Source organism: Trachypithecus francoisi, unplaced genomic scaffold (genome assembly GCF_009764315.1).
Source record: "Trachypithecus francoisi isolate TF-2019V2 unplaced genomic scaffold, Tfra_2.0 Lachesis_group16, whole genome shotgun sequence".
In the NCBI taxonomy this organism is placed as follows: domain Eukaryota; kingdom Metazoa; phylum Chordata; class Mammalia; order Primates; family Cercopithecidae; genus Trachypithecus; species Trachypithecus francoisi.
This window is the reverse complement of record NW_022681461.1, coordinates 33,097,500-33,114,401: the sequence shown is the minus strand read 5'-3', so window position 1 is coordinate 33,114,401 and position 16,902 is coordinate 33,097,500.

The window sequence follows — 16,902 nt, the reverse complement described above, 5'->3', positions numbered from 1 at the left end:
GAGAGGCCTAAAGATCTTGGTCTCAGTTGCAGACCTGAAAAGAGTCCTTGTCTCAGGACCAGCTCATCTCACTCACAGACTAGAGCAGTACAGCCAGCCAACCAACGGACCCATCCAGTAATCCAACAGGAGCCCACCCAGAGACCTGGAGAAGGTCACATTCAATAGCATACCTGGTAACAAGGCTACAGAAACAGACTCTGATCCCAGTGCTAGCCCCATAAAACAAGATTATGGAGACAGTTCAGTCTACTAAGGAACTAGATAGAACCCACAGCCTCTAGAGCCCTTGAGGATAGGCGTGCTAACTGCGGTCTCCATCAAGGACCCAGCATCAACCACATGACCCAGATCCAACCCTGCTCAACTATAATCCCAGAGATAATCCTATCAGCCCAGAGACCTAACAGGAAAATACTTTTATGTGTCAGAACCATAATATAAACTGAAAGAGGGGTTTCTTCCTTCAAATGCACAAATGCTAATGCAAGGCTACATGGAGAACAAAGAATCAGGCAAACATGACACCACCAAAGAAAACTCATAAAGTTCTGATAACCAACACCAAAGAAGTGGAGATATATGGATTGCTTAAAAAGAATTAAAAATAATCTATTTAAAGAAACTCAGTGAAGCTGGGCATGGTGGCTCATGCCTGTAATCCTGGCACTATGGGAGGCTGAAGTTGGAGAATTGCTTGAGGCCAGGAGTTTGAGACCAGGCTGGGAAACATAGTGAGAACCCATCTCTGCAAAAAATATAAAAATTTGCTGGGTGTGGTGGTATGCACCTGTAGTCCCAGCTACTAAAGAGACTCACTTGAGACCAGGAAGTCAAGACTGCAGTGAGTTATGATTGTGCCACTGCTCTGCAGCCTTTGTGACAGAGTGATAACCCATCTCTGAAAGAAGAAGCTCAATGAGATGTAAAGATGCAAGGAAATATAGACAACTAAATAAAATTAGGAAAACTAGAGGTTTAATAAAGAAATAGAATTTTTTATAAAGAATAAAAGAGATATCCTGAAGTTGAAAAATCCAGTGATGAAAATGAAATATATAAAAGAGTTTTAACAGTAGAGTCAATCACGCAGAAGAAAGAATTTGTGAATTCAAAGACAGGCTATTTGAAATTAGCCAATAGAGGACCAAAAATAAAAACAATGAAAGAAAGTGAACAAAACATAAGAAATCAACCATTAAGCACACAAATATATAAATTATGAGAGTACCCAAAGAATAGAGAATGACAATAGGGTAGAAACCTTACTTAAAGAAAGACTGGCCAGGTGCAGTGGCTTACACCTGTAATCCTAGCATTTTAGGAGGTCAATGTGGGCAGACTGCTTCAGTCTAGGAGTTCAAGACCAGCCTGGGCAATATAGTGAGATCCTGTCTCTGCAAAAAACACAAAAATTAGCTGAGTGTGGTGGCACATACCTGTATTCCCAGCTACTTGGGAGGTTGAGGCCAGTGGATCAATTATGCCTGGGATGTCAAGGCTGCAGTGAGCCATTATCACACCACTGCACTCCAGTCTGGGTGACAAAATGAGACTCTGTCTCAAAACAAAAACAAAAACAAAAGCAAAACATATACATGTTTTGTTTTTATTTTATACATATATACACATTTATATATACATATATACACATTTATATATATATACATACACACACACAGATATATATATATATATACATATACTGTTTGAAGGTTTTCCAAATCTTCAGAGGAAAAATCTCAATGAATCTCAAGTAAGATCAATTCAAAAAAGACTACATGGCCAGGTGTGGTGGCTCACACCTGTAATCCCAGTACTTTGGGAGACTGAGGTGGGCAGATCACTTGAGGTCGGGAGTTCGAGACCAGCCTGACCAACATGGAGAAATCCCATCTCTACTAAAAATAGAAAAATTATCCAGGTGTGGTGGTGCATGCCTGTAATCCCAGCTACTCAGGATGCTGTGGCAGGAGAATCACTTGAACCTGGGAGGCGGAGGTTGCTGTGAACCAAGATTGCACTATTGCATTCCAGCCTGGGTGACAGAGCTAGACTCCATCAATCAATAAATAAACAATAAAGAATACTCTAAGACAAATTATAACCAAATTATCAAAATTCAACGAGAGAATCTTGAAAGCAGCAAGAAAGAAGAAACTTGTCACATATAAAGGATATCCCATAAAGTTATCAGCAGACCTCTCAACAGAAACCTTACAAGCCAGGAAGAAGAGGGATGATATATTCAAAGTATTAAAAGAAAAAAATGTCAACCAAGAATACTATAATCTTCAAAGTTGTTTTTCAGAAATGAGGGAGAGACAAAGACATTCCAAGACAAACAAAAGCTGAAGAAGTTAATCATCTTGTAAGGGACTAGGTTTACAGGAATGCTAAAACTAGTTCTTCAAGTTGAAACAAAAGGATGACAAGCAACAATATGAACATACATGAAACTATAAAACTGACTGGTAAATGTAAACATGTAGTCAAATTCAGAATAATCTAATACTTTAAAGGTGGTACGTGAATTACTCTTAATTCTAGTATAAGAGTTAAGAGACAAATGTATTGAAAACCAACTATGGCTGTAAAAAATTGGCTGACAGACATACAATATAAATAGATATAAATTATGACATCAATAGCATAATATGTGGGAAGTAGAAGTAAAATTGTAATCTTTGTATGTGATTGAGGTTAAGGTACTATCAGTTTAAATTAGGATATTATAACTTTAAGATGTTTTACATAAGCTTCATTGTAACCACAAAGATAAAACCTCTAGTAGATACACAAAAGAAAAAGGAAAAGAATCAAAGCATACCACTATAGTAATACAATAAATCACAAAGAAAGACAGTAAGATTGAAAGAAAGGAACAAAGGTAATACAAAACAATCATTAAAAAAATTGACAAAATGCCAGTTGTAAGTCCTTACTTATCAATAATTACTTTAAATTAAATGGATTAATTCTCCATTCAAAAGACACATAGCAGTTGAATTGACAAAGAAACAAGATCCAACAATGTGCTGCCTACAAGAGACTCACTTTAGCCTTAAGTACACATACAGAATGAGAATGAAGGGACGGATAAATCCAGGAAAATGGTAACCAAAAGAAAGCAGGGGTGGCTATAATTACATCAGACAAAATAGACTTCAAGTCAAAAGAGTGAAAAGAAACAAAGAATGTCACCATATTATGATAAAGAAGTCAATTCATCGATAGGATATAGTAAATTTAAATATATACGCACACAACCTTGGAGCACCTACATTTATAAAGCAAATATTAGTAAATCTAAAGAATGAGACAGACTGTAATTCAATAATTCTGGGAATTTCAATATTCAATTTTCAACAATATACAGGTCATCCAGACATAAAATCAATAGGGAAATAATTTACTTGAACAACACTTTAGACCAAATGGACCTAACCCACATATATAGAACATTCCATCCAATGGCAGCAGAATATATATTCCTCCAAAGTGCATATGGAACATTCTCCAGGATGGATCATATTGTTGGTCACAAAATAAGTCTTAACAAAGTTAAGAAACCTGAAATAATATCAATGATCTTTTCTGATCATAATGGAATGAAACTAGAAATTAAAAATAGGAGGAATTTTGAAAAATTCACAAATGCATTAAACTTAGTGGTATGTTCTTGAATGACCAATGGTTCAAAACCTAAATCTAAAAAATTTAAATTACCTTGAGATAAATAAAAATGGAGGCATAACATATGAAAACTTATGAGATGCAGTTAAAGCAGTTTTAAGAAGAACATTTGTGACAATAAATGCCTACATCAAAAAAGAAGAAATAATTCAAATAGACAACATTATGCCTCAAGGAACTAGAAAAAAGAACAAATGACTTCCAAAATTAGTAGAAGGAAGGAAATAATAAAGATCAGAGCAGAAATAAATAAAATACAGAATAGAAAAGATCAATGAAACTAAAAGTTGGTTTTTGAAGACATAAAATTGATAAAACTTCAGAGTAAGAAAAATAGACAAAAGACTTCAATAAGAAATAAAAGAGGATAAATTACAAATCACAGAAATACAAAGGATCATAAGAGATTATTATGAATAATTATACACCAACAAATTGGTAACCTGGGAGAAATGTAAATTCCTAGAAACATCTAACTTACTGAGGCTGAAACAAGAATAGGAAATCTGAACCAACCAATCATGAGTAAGGAGTTTGAATCAATAGTTTAAAAATCTCTCATCAAAGAAAAGCTCAGAACCAGATGGCTTTAAGGTGGAATCTTACTAAACATTTGAGGAATAACTAATATTAATATTTCTCAAACTATTCCAAAAAATCAAAGTGGAGGGCATACTTCCGAATTTGTTTTACAAAGCCAGCATTACTCTGCTACCAAAGCCAGACAAGGACAAGAAAATTACAGGACAATATTCTTGATGAACATTGTCCCAAAGATCCTCAAAATATGCTAGCAAAGAATTTGCCAACACATTAAAAGAAACATACACATAATCAAATAGGATTTAATCCTGGGATGCAAGGATGTTTCAATACATGAAATCAATAAATGCAAAACACCATATTAATAGAATGAAGGACAAAATCATTGATATGGTTTGGCTGTGTCCTCACCCAAATCTCATCTTGAATTGTAGCTCCCATAATTCCCATGTGTTGTAGGAGGGACCCAGTGGGAGATAATTGAATCATAAGGGTGATTTCTCCCATACTGTTCTCATGGTAGTGAATAAGTCTCATAAGATCTGATGGTTTTATAAGTGGTTTCCCCTTTCACTTGGCTCTCATTCTCTCGTCTGCCACCACGTAAGACATGCCTTTCACCTTCTGCCATGATTGTGAGGCCTCCCAAGCCACATGGAAATGTGAGTCCGTTAAACCTTTTTTTCTTCTTTATAAATTGCCAGTCTCAGGTATGTCTTTACCAAGAACATGAAAATGGACTAATACAATTATGTGACAATTTCAATAGGAGCAGAAAAAGCATTTGAAAAAATTCAACATCTTTTAATGGTTAAAAAAACTCTCAACAAATTAGGCATATAAAGAATGTATCTCAACACAATAAAGGTCATATATCAAAAGCCCACAGCTAATATCATACTCAACTGTGAAAACTTGAAAGTTTTTTCTCTAAGGTCAGGAACAAGACAAGGATGCCCACTCTCACCATATCTATTCAACATAATAGTGGGAGTTCTAGCCACTGCAATTAGATAAGGAAAAAAATACGAGACATCCAAATAGGAAGGAAGAAGTGAAACTGTCCCTGTTTGCTAATGATATAATCTTACCTAGAGAAAAGCCTAAGAATCCACCAAAAACCTACTTGAGCTGATAAATGAATTCAGTAAAGTTGCAGAGTAAAACAATCAACACATAAAAATCAGTAGCATTTCTTTACACTAACAAGCTATCTTTAAAAAATCCATTAATTTTTAGGTTCTATCTAAAAAAGAATCTATCTAAAAAAAGAAATATCATTCACAATATCACAGAAATAATTTGAAGTGAATTTAACCAAGGAGGTGAAAGATATGTACAATAAATGCTACAAAATATTGATAAAAGAAATTGTAGATGACACAAATAAATGGAAATGTATCTTTTGTTCATGGATTAGTAGGATTAATATTATTTAAAATGTCCATATGTAAAGATCAAAGAGGTCTACAGATTCAATAAAATCCTATCAAAATTCCAATGTCATTTTTTATGGAAATAGAAAAAAAACCTAAAATTTGCATAGAGCCCAAAAAGCGCTCAAATAGCCAAAGCAATCTCGAGCAAAAAGAACAAAGCTGGAGGCATCATACTATCTGACTTCAAAATGTATTATAAAGCTATAGTAATGAAAATCAAAAATCAAAAAATCAAAATCAAAAGCTATAGTATGATAGTGGCATAAAAACAGACATATTATTAACCAATGGGACAGACTAGAAAGCCCAGAAATAAATTCATGCATTTATGGTCAATTGATATTTGAAAACATTTCCAAGGAAACATAATGAAAAAAGGATAATTTCTTTAATATTTGGTGTTGTGAAAACTGGATATCTACCTAAAAAAAAAGAAATTTGATCTTTATCTCACATCACATACAAAAATCAACTCAAAATGGATTTCAGACTTAAACAGAAGACCTGATTTATAAAAATACTAGAAGAAAACATAGGAAAAATAGTCCATAGCATTGGTCTGGGAAAGATTTCTTGGCTATAACCCTCATAGCACAAGCAAAAATAAATAAATAAATAAACAAACAAATGGGGTTGCATCAACTAAAAAGCTTGTACACAGCAAAGGAAACAATTAATAGAATGAAGAGACAACTTTGAATTGGGAGAAAATATTTAGAAACCATACATCTGATGAGATTGATATCCAAATATATAAGGAACTCAGATAGATGACAAATAGCCCAATCAAAAAATGGGCAAAGGATCTAAACAGACACTTTTCAAAGAAGACATACCAATTGCCAATAGATATATGAAAAAATGCTCATCAACACTCACCATCAAGAAAATATAAATTAAAGCCTTAATGAGATATCAACTCACACTTGCTAGAATAGCTATTATTAAAACATGAAAGATAAGAAGTGTGGATGGGGATGTGGAGAAAAGAGAACTCTTGTGCAATGTTGGCAGAAATGTATATTAATACAGCCATTATGGAAAACAGTCTGGAGTTTCCTCACAAAACTAAACATTCAATTACCATACGATCCAGTAATCACACCTCTGGGTATATATCCAAAGGAATTGAAATCATTATGTCAATGAAATATCTGCACTCCCATGTTCATTGCAGAATTATTTACAAAAGTTGAAATATGGAAACAACCTAAGTGTCCATCATCAGACGAGTGGAGAATGAAAATGTAGTATATATATGCAATAGACAACATGAATAAACATGAAGGACATTATGTATGCTAAACAAAATAAGCAAAGCACAGAAAGACAAATGCTGCATTATCTCACTTATATGTGGAATCTGAAACAGTTGAACTTACAGAAGTGGAGAATAGAATAATGGTTATCAGATGCTAGGTTGGGGTAGATGGGAAAAGAGGAGATGTTGATCAAAGACTACAAAATTTCAGTTAGACAGAAGGAATAAACTTTAGTTATCTATTGCACAGAATGGTGTCTATAATAAATAATTATTTATTCAAAATTACTAGAAGAGCCTATTTAAAATATTTTCACAAAAAAAATTATGAAAGGCAAAAATTTGTTAACTAGCCTAATTTAATCACTCCATATTGTAAACATATCAAAACATCACATTGTACCACATAAATATATACAATTATTATTTGTCAACCAAAAGTACAATTTTTAAGTATAGTGCTATATTTACTCAGTGGAATACAATTTAACAATAAAAAGAATGAATTACTTTTAGACACAATAACATGGATGAACCACAAAAAAATACGATGAATGAAATAAGACTCAAATGAATACATACTGAGTGATACCATTGATAATGAAGCCCTCAGATATACAAAATTAATTCATGGTAAAAGAATTCAGAGTATGGGGAGGTTCCAAGATGGCCGAATAGGAACAGCTCGTCTGCAGCTCCCAGCGTGAGCGACGCAGAAGACAGGTGATTTCTGCATTTCCAACTGATGTAACGGGTTCATCTCACTGAGGCTTGTCAGACAGTGGGTGCAGCCCATGGAGCAGGGCAGGGCATCACCTCACCTGGGAAGCGAAAGGGGTTGGAGAGTTCCATTTCCTAGCAAAGGGAAGCCATGACAGACAGTACCTGGAAAATAGGGATACTCCCACCCTAATACTGCACTTTTCCAACAGCTTTAGCAAACGGTACACCAGGAGATTATATCCCATACCTGACTCGGAGGGTACCACACCCATGGAGCCTCGCTCACTTCTAGCACAGAAGTCTGAGATCGAACTGCAAGGTGGCAGTGAGGCTGGGGGAGGGGCATCTGCCATTGCTGAGGGTTGAGTAGGTAAACAAAGCAGTAAGGAAGCTAGAACTGGGTGGAGCCCACCACAGCTTAAAGAGGCCTGCTAGCCTCTGTAGATTCCACCTCTGGGGGCAGGGCATAGCTGAACAAAAGGCAGCAGAAACTTCTGCAGACTTAAATGTCCCTGTATGACAGCTTCAAAGAGAGTAGTGCTTCTCCCAGCACGGAGTTTGAGATCTGAGAATAGACAGACTGCCTCCTCAAGTGGGTCCCTGACCTCAGAGTAGCCTAACTGGGAGACACCTCCCAGTAGGGGCCGACTAACACCTCATACAGCCAGATGCCCCTCTGAGACGAAGCTTCCAGAGGAAGATTCAGGCAGCAGCATTTGCCGTTCTGCAATATTTGCTGTTCTGCTGCCTCTGCTGGTGATACCCAGACAAACAGGGTCTGGAGTGGACCTCCAGCAAATTCCAAAAGACCTGCAGCTGAAGGTCCTGACTGTTAAAAGAAAAACTAACAGAAAGGACATCCACACCAAAACCCCATCTGTATGTCACCATAATCAAAGACCAAAGGTAGATAAAACCACAAAGATGGGGAGAAACCAGAGCAGAAAAGCTGAAAATCCTAAAAATCAGAGTGCCTCTTCTCCAAGGGAATGCAGCTTCTTGCCAGCAATGGAACAAAGCTGGACAGAGAATGACTTTGATGAGCTGAGAGAAGAAGGCTTCAGACAAACGATAATAACAAACTTCTCTGAGCTAAATGAGGATGTTTGAACTTATCGCAAAGAAGATAAAAACCTTGAAAGATTAGACGAATGGCTAACTAGAATAAACAGTGTAGCAACGTCCTTAAATGACCTGATGAAGCTGAAAACCATGGCACAAGAACCACGTGACACATGCACAAGCATCAGTAGCCGATTTGATCAAGTGGAACAAAGGGTATCAGTGACTGAAGACCAAACGAATGAAATGAAGTGAGAAGAGAAGTTTAGAGAAAAAAGAGTAAAAAGAAACGAACAAAGCCTCCAAGAAATATGGGACTATGTGAAAAGACCAAATTTATGTCTGATTGGTGTACCTGAAAGTGAAAGGGAGAATGGAACCAAGTTGAAAAACACTCTTCAGGATATTATCCAGGAGAACTTCCCCAACCTAGCAAGGCAGGCCAGCATTGAAATTCAGGAAATACAGAGAATGCCACAATGATACTCTTCGAGAAGAGAAACTCCAAGACACATAATTATCAGATTCACCAAAGTTGAAATGAACGAAAAAAAGTTAAGGACAGCCAGAAGAAAGGTCGGGTTACCCACAAAGGGAAATCCATCAGACTAACAGCAGATCTTTCGGCAGAAACTCTACAAGCCAGAAGAGAGTGGGGGCCAATATTCAACATGCTTAAAGAAAAGAATTTTCAACCCAGAATTTCATATCCAGCCAAACCAAGCTTCATAAGTGAAGGAGAAATAAAATCCTTTACAGACAAACAAATGTTGAGAGATTTTGTTACCACCAGGACTGCCTTACAAGAGCTCCTGAAGGAAACACTAAACATAGAAAGGAACAAGCAGTACCAGCCACTGCAAAAACATGGCAAATTGTAAAGATCATCAATGCTAGGAAGAAACTACATCAACTATGCTCCAATTAAAAGACACAGACTGGCAAATTGAATAAAGAGTCAAGACTCATCCGTGTGCTGTATTCAGGAGACCCATCTCACATGCAGAGACACACATAGGCTCAAAATAAAGGCACGGAGGAAGATCTACCAAGCAAATGGAAAACAAAAGAAAAAGCAAGGGTTGCAATCCCAGTTTCTGACAAAACAGACTTTAAACCAACAAATATCAAAAAAGACAAAGAAGGCCATTACATAATGGGAAAGGGATCAATTCAACAAGAAGAGCTAACTTACCGAAATATACATGCACCCAATACAGGAGCACCCAGATTCATAAAGCAAGTCCTTAGAGATCTACAAAGAGACTTAGACTCCCATACAATAATAATGGGAGACTTTAACACCCCACTGTCAACATTAGACAGATCAATGAGACAGAAAGTTAATAAGGATATCCAAGAATTGAACTCAGCTCTGAACCAAGTGGACCTAACAGACATCTACAGAACTCTCCACCCCAAATCAACAGAATATACATTCTTCTCAGCACCACATCATACATATTCCAAAATTGACCACATAGTTGGAAGTAAAGCACTCCTCAGCAAATGTAAAAGAACAGAATTTGTAACAAACTGCCTCTGAGACCACAGTGCAATCAAATTAGGACTCAGGATTAATAAACTCACTCAAAACTGCTCAACTACATGGAAACTGAATGATATGCTCCTGAATGACTACTGGGTACATAACGAAATGAAGGCAGAAACAAAGAAACCAATGAGAACAAAGACACAACGTACCAGAATCTCTGGGACACATTTAAAGCAGTGTGTAGAGGGAAATCATAGCACCAAATGCCCACAAGAGAGAGAAAAAATGATCTAAAATTGACACTCTAACATCACAATGAAAAGAACTAGAGAAGCAAGAGCAAACACATTCAAAATCTAGCAGAAGGCAAGAAATAACTAAGATCAGAGCAGAACTGAAAGAGATAGAGACACAAAAAACCCTCCAAAAAATCACTGAATCCAGGAGCTGATTTTTTTAAAAGATCAACAAAATTGATAGACCACTAACAAGACTAATAAAGAAGAAAAGAGAAGAATCAGATAGATGGAATAAAAAATGATAAAGGGGATATCACCACCAATCCCACAGAAATACAACCCACCATCAGAGAATACTATAAACACCTCTAAACAAATAAACTAGAAAATCTAGAAGAAATGGATAAATTCCTGGGCACATACACCCTCCCAAGACTAAACCAGGAAGAAGTTGAATCTCTGAATAGACCAATAACAGGTTCTGAGATTGAGGCAGTAATTAATAGCCTACCAACCAAAAAAAGTCCAGGACCAGACGAATTCACAGCCAAATTCTACCAGAGGTACAAAGAGGAGTTGGTATCATTCCTTCTGAAACTTTTCCAATCAATAGAAAAAGAGGGAAACCTATCTAATTCATTTTATGAGACCAACATCATGCTGATACCAAAGCCTAGCAGAGACACAACAAAAAAAAAGAGAATTTTAGATATCCCTGAAGAACATCAATGCAAAAATCCTCAGTAAAATACTAGCAAACCGAATCAAGCTGGACATCAAAAACCTTATCCACCACGATAAGTTGGCTTCATCCCTACGATGCAAGTCTGGTTCAACATATGCAAATCAATAAATGTAATCCAGCATTGTATAAACAGAACCAAAGACAACAACCACATGATTATCTCAATAGATGCAGAAAAGGCCTTTGACAAAATTCAACCAGCCCTTCATGCTAAAAATTCTCAATCAACTAGGTATTGATGGGACGTATCTCAAAATAATAAGAGCTATTTATGACAAACCCACAGCTAATATCATACTGAATGGGCAAAAAGTGGAAGCATTCCCTTTGAAAACTGGCACAAGACAGGGATGCCCTCTCTCACCACTCCTATTCAACATAGTGTTGGAAGTTCTGGTCAGAGCAATCAGGCAAGAGAAAGAAATAAAGCATATTCAATTAGGAAAAGAGGAAGTCAAATTGTCCCTGTTTGCAGATGACATGAGTGTATATTTAGAAAATCCCATCATCTCAGCCCAAAAGCTCCTTAAGCTGATAAGCAACTTCAGCAAAGTCTCAGGATACAAAATCAATGTGCAAAAATCACATTCCTACACACCAATAACAGACAAACAGAGAGCCAAATCATGAGTGAACTCCCATTCACAATTGTTTCAAAGAGAATCAAATACCTAGGAATCCAACTTACAAGGGATATGAAGGACCTCTTCAAGGAGAACTACAAACCACTGCTCAATGAAATAAAAAGGACACAAACATATAGAAGAACATTCCATGCTCATGAATAGGAAGAATCAATATTGTAAAAATGACCATACTGCCCAAGGTAATTTATAGATTAAATGCCATCCCCATCAAGCTACCAATGACTTTCTTCATATTATTGGAAAAAACTACTTTAAAGTTCATATGGAACCAAAAAAGAACCCGCATTCCCAAGAGAATCCTAAGCCAAAAGAACAAAGCTGGAGGCATCACGCTACCTGACTTCAAGCTATACTACAAGGCTACAGTAATCCAAACAGCATGATACTGGTACCAAAACAGAGATACAGACTAATGGAACAGAATACAGCCCCTGGAAATAATACCACACATCTACAGCCATCTGATCTTTGACAAACCTGACCAAAACAAGAAATGGGGAAGGATTCCCTATTTAATAAATGGTGCTGGGAAAACTGGCTAGTCATATGTAGAAAGCTGAAACTGGATCCCTTCCTTACACCTACACAAAAATTAATTCAAGATAGACTAAAGACTTAAATGTTAGACCTAAAACCATAAAAACCCTAGAAGGAAACCTAGGCAATACCATTCAGGCCATAGGCATGGGCAAGGACTTCATGACTAAAACACCAAAAGCAATGGCAACAAAAGTCAAAATAGACAAATGGGATCTAATTAAACTAAAGAGCTTCTGCACAGCAAAAGAAACTGCCATCAGAGTGAATAGGCAACCTACAGAATGGGAGAAAATTTTTGCTATCTACCCATCTGACAAAGGGCTAATATCCAGAATCTACAAAGAACTTAAATTTACAAGAAAAAATCAAACAACCTCATCAAAAAGTGGGCAAAGGATATGAACAGACACTTCAGAAAAGAAGACATTTATGCAGCCAACAGACACATGAAAAAATGCTCATCATCACTGGCTATCAGAGAAATGCAAATCAAAACACAGCGAGATAACATCTCACACCAGTTAGAATGGCGATCATTAAAAAGTCAGGAAACAACAGGTGCTGGAGAGGATGTGAAGAAAAAGGAACACTTTTACACTGTTGGTGGGAGTGTAAACTAGTTCAACCATTGTGGAAGACACTGTGGTGATTCTTCAAGGATCTAGCACTAGAAATACCATTTGACCCAGCCATCCCATTACTGGGTATATACCCAAAGGATTATAAATCATGCTGCTTTAAAGACACATGCACACGCATGTTTATTGCGGCACTATTCACAATAGCAGACTTGGAACCAACCCAAATGTCCATCAGTGACAGACTGGATTAAGAAAATGTGGCACATATATACCATGGAATACTATGCAGCCATAAGAAAGGATGAGTCCATGTCCTTTGTAGGGAAGTGGATGAAGCTGGAAACCATCATTCTGAGCAAACTATTGCAAGGACAGAAAACCAGACACCACATGTTCTCACTCATAGGCGGGAATCGAACAATGAAATCACTTGGACACAGGTTGGGGAACATCACACACCAGGGCCTGTCGTGCGGTTCGGGGAGAGGGTAGGGATAGCATTAGGAGATATACCTAATGTAAATGATGAGTTAACGGGTGCAGCACACCAACACGGCACATGTGTACATACGTAACAAACTCGCACATTGTGCACACGTACCCTAGAACTTAAAGTATAATATTAGTAATTTAAAAAATAAAAATAAAAAATAAAAGTGAAAAAATAAAATAAAATAATTCAGAGTATAGCCTGCATCTAGCAGAACTGCGAGGAAAGTAAAACCTGGGGAGTTGCATGAGGGAATACTTTAGGATAATGGAAATATTTTATATCTTGTTAAGTGTGTGGATTACACGTGTGTATATATTTGTCAAAATTCACCAAAATGTATGCTTAGGAAAGCTGCATTTCACTTTATAAAATTTACATCTGAGATAAAGAGGGAAAAATAAACATGTAAAAAGTAGTAAATCTGATCCAGAAAAATATAAAAGAAATAAAAATGACCAGATTTCATTTAAGATATGCAAGATTGGTTTATCATTCAATTAATAGATTTACCATTAATAGAGAAAGGAGAAAAATTACATGATCATCTATATTAGCACTTATCAAGCTTTTTCTTAAAGAATTGGATGTTAATATTTTAGGCTTGAAGGACACATGGATCTCTGTTATACCTACTCAATTCTGCCCTTGTATTGCAAAAGCAGTCATAGACAATACACACATGAATAGCCATAGCTGTGTTCCAATAAAACTTTAGTTACAAAAAGAGGCAACCAGCTCATGTGCTGTAGTTTGCTGACTCATGATCTGAATAGATATATTTGTGATACATGGTTTAAAAGTAAATCTTAGTAAACTGAAAATAGAAGTAACTTCTTTAATGTGACTTTAAAAATCTACAAAATTTATAACTAGTGCTCATTTTGAAATATTGAAAATTTTTTCTATGAAGTTGGAAAAAAGACAAGGATACCTATTATCACAATTTCTGTTCAACGCTATACTGGAGTCCTAGACAGTAAAACTGGGGGGAGTAGGGAAAATGTAAATAAATTGGAAAGAAAGAAAAAAAATCTGTTATTATTTGCAGATACTATAATTGTGTACCTAAAACATCTAGAAAAATCTAAATGATTAGTAAATTTAGCAAGATTACTGAACTCAAGGTCAATATACAAATTTCAATTGTAATTCTGTATGCCAGCAACATAAAGAGAGAAAATAAATCTTTTTAAAATATATAATTTACAACAGTATGCAAAATGTCAAATCTAGGAATAAGTCTAATCAAGAAGTATACAATATTGGCCAAAAAATCTGCAAAAATATTTCTAAAAAAACTAAATAAAACAAATGTTAATTAGCTCAATTTAGCCATTCCATAATGCATACATATTTCAAAACAACATATTGTATATGATAAATATATATAATTTGTATTTGTCAATTAAAATAAATTATTTTTTTAAATGACTATTGTAAATAGCTTCATAGGCTTAAGAAAATATAGGACATAAATGAAACAAGAATAGGAGGCTATAAAGAAAGAAACATTTGGGAACCAAAAAAAGAACTTTTGGAGTTAAAGATATGGTAGTGAATATTTAAAATTTATTAGAAGGATTGGAAGACAAAGTTGATATACATCCCATAAAGTAAACAAAAACACAAAGAAAACTCAAGCCAATGTCCTTGATGAACATAGATACAAGAAAACTGAATCCAGCAGAACATCAAAAAACTAATCCACCATATCAAGTAGGCTTTATCCCTGGGATGCAAGGCTGATCCAACAGACATCAATCAATAAATGTGATTCATCACATAAACAGAACTAAAAACAAAAACCATACGATCATCTCAATAGATGCAGAAATGGTTTTTGATAAAATTCAACATTCCTTCATGTTAAAAACCTTCAGCAAACTAGTCATTGAAGGAACACACTTCAAAATAATAAGAGCCATCTATGACATAACAACAGCAAACTTCATACTGAATAGGCAAAAGGTGGAAGCATTCCCCTTGAAAACCAGAGTAAGGCAAGGATGTTCACTCTCACTACTCCTTTCCTTTCTTTCTTTTTTTCTTATTTATTTATTTTTTATTATACTTAAAGTTCTAGGGTACATGTGCATAACGTGCAGGTTTGTTACAAATGTACACTTGTGCCATCTTGGTGTGCTGCACCCATCAACTCGTCAGCACCCATCAATTCATCATTTATATCATGGATAACTCCCAATGCAATCCCTCCCCACTCCCCCCTTCCCATGATAGGCCCCAGTGTGTGATGTTCCCCTTCCCGAGACTAAGTGATCTCATTGTTCAGTTCCCACCTATGAGTGAGAACATGCGGTGTTTCGTTTTCTGTTCTTGTGATAGTTTGCTAAGAATGATGGTTTCCAGCTGCATCCATGTCCCTACAAAGGACACAAACTCATCCTTTTTTATGGCTGCATAATATTCCATGGTGTATATGTGCCACATTTTCTTAATCCAGTCTGTCACAGATGGACATTTGGGTTGATTCCAAGTCTTTGCTATTGTGAATAGTGCCGCAATAAACATACATGTGCATGTGTCTTTAAAGCAGCATGATTTATAATCCTTTGGGTATATACCCAGTAGTGGGATGGCTGGGTCATATGGTACATCTAGTTCTAGATCCTTGAGGAATCGCCATACTGTTTTCCATAATGGTTGAACTAGTTTACAATCCCATCAACAGTGTAAAAGTGTTCCTATTTCTCCACATCCTCTCCAGCACCTGTTGTTTCCTGACTCTTGAATGATTGCCATTCTAACTGGTGTGAGATGGTATCTCATTGTGGTTTTGATTTGCATTTCTCTGATGGCAAGTGATGATGAGCATTTTTTCATGTGTCTGTTGGCTGTATGAATGTCTTCTTTTGAGAAATGTCTGTTCATATCCTTTCCCCACTTTTTGATGGGGTTGTTTGTTTTTTTCTTGTATATTTGTTTGAGTTCTTTGTAGATTCTGGATATTAGCCCTTTGTCAGATGAGTAGGTTGCAAAAATTTTCTCCCATTCTGTAGGTTGCCTGTTCACTCTGATGGTAGTTTCTTTTGCTGTGCAGAAGCTCTTTAGTTTAATTAGATCCCATTTGTCAATTTTGGCTTTTGCTGCCGTTGCTTTTGGTGTTTTAGTCATGAAGTCCTTGCCCATGCCTATGTCCTGAATGGTACTACCTAGGTTTTCTTCTAGGGTTTTTATGGTATTAGGTCTAACATTTAAGTCTCTAATCCATCTTGAATTAATCTTCATATAAGGAGTAAGGAAAGGATCCAGTTTCAGCTTTCTACTTATGGCTAGCCAATTTTCCCAGCACCATTTATTAAATAGGGAATCTGTCCCCATTTCTTGTTTCTCTCAGGTTTGTCAAAGATCAGATGGCTGTAGATGTGTGGTATTATTTCTGAGGACTCTGTTCTGTTCCATTGGTCTATATCTCTGTTT